The following is a 1409-nucleotide window of genomic DNA, read 5'->3' as shown; positions in this document are numbered from 1 at the left end:
CACTAAACAGTGAAGACTGAAAACTACACTGGCTATAATTTCCTAAATGACTTTAATTTTCTAAAATATTTAATATATTAGTTCCAAATATTTAGAATATATTTGGCCCAATTTTTTTAGTCTGCCTTTAGATTAATGAGAAGCTTCTTTTATTTTCACTTATTTAGTAAGACATAACACAGACTTTGAATAAGTTAAACTGGCTAATGACAGGTAATCAGTTTTCCTCAATGATTATGATTGTTCTATAGAGGGATGATAATGAAATCATAAATGGTCTTTTTGGTCTATCTTCAACTAATACTACAAAGTTAGAAAACATTTTTACAGCTAAATGAGGAGAACACAAGCAGCATTACAGCAAGTTAAAATTGTTAAGTGCATTTGTTATGACAGAATTTCTGATGCAAAAATTGCTCACTGCACACAGAACCTCAGAGAAGTGATGAAACAAGACAACTGATGTTAGAAGGTATACAGGAATGGGGTTGGGCGAGAATCAAGGTTAAATTAATATCAGGCAAGAATCTTGGGAAAAAAGAGCCACTTTTGAGGACACATAAGAAAAACTGAGAAGTCACTATTTTGGTCTCATTATGGAAGTCCATTTGATAAGAACTGAAGACCTTTTTACTATAATTCATGCTGAAAAATGCAGTAGTCACACGGTATTTCCAAAAGGATTCCTAAAAAACTAGTGCAAAAGAAATCTAAGAAAATAAATAAACATAAAATTAACCCTTTTCAAGGAAATGTGTTCAAAACAGTGACTTTTACAAAAGATGCAAATTTGTTTTAAATAAAAATATATATGAAAGATTAAAGACTCATTTTGCAGATAACTTACACTCCATCTATGATTTTTTAACAGTGTATAAACAAGGGGTATAGATTTGTTTAATTAGCTCTGAAAGATCAATGTAAATACTAATTGGGCGGGAGTGTTTTATACCCCAAACTCCAAGATTCAGCTCTGTGTCCTGTCCTGCTATTATAATTTGTAAAAACCTTAGCAGTGAGGGGATTTGAGTTTTCATAACTTCAATGATGTGTTAGAGGACAACTCCTCCTGGTTTAAAGAATTTGTTGTCTCTGAAGGCTGGAACAGTACTCGACCACAATGGTTAAATATATAAAATGATGGATGATTCCTTAAGGTATCAAATGTCTTATTTTTTATTTCTGAAGTGGCATCCATGTCTTGAAACTCCCCTGCAAAATGAACTATACCATAACAGGTAACTGCAAAGGCCAGAAGTGTCTGAAGAACTATATCTATTGGCAGTGATTCATCATTTTTTTTTTCTGTTAATCACATGTAAGAACGATGCTGCGCAGCAGAAAAAGCAGCTTGGGCTAGGGCAAAGAGGCCGATGCCTACTAGCCCCTTCCATAGCGATGGTGCCATG

At 33.6% G+C, this 1409-nt stretch overlaps 1 pseudogene; it reads right to left on the bottom strand.

Annotated features, from left to right (window-relative positions):
• Positions 1-1033: 1033 nt before the first annotated feature.
• On the bottom strand, positions 1034-1408 carry LOC125610897 (annotated as a pseudogene).
• Position 1409: the final 1 nt, after the last annotated feature.

Source organism: Marmota marmota, unplaced genomic scaffold (assembly GCF_001458135.2).
Source record: "Marmota marmota marmota unplaced genomic scaffold, marMar, whole genome shotgun sequence".
NCBI classification, from domain to species: domain Eukaryota; kingdom Metazoa; phylum Chordata; class Mammalia; order Rodentia; family Sciuridae; genus Marmota; species Marmota marmota.
Note: the sequence above shows the minus strand (reverse complement) of the source record. Positions and strands in the feature narration are given on the sequence as shown.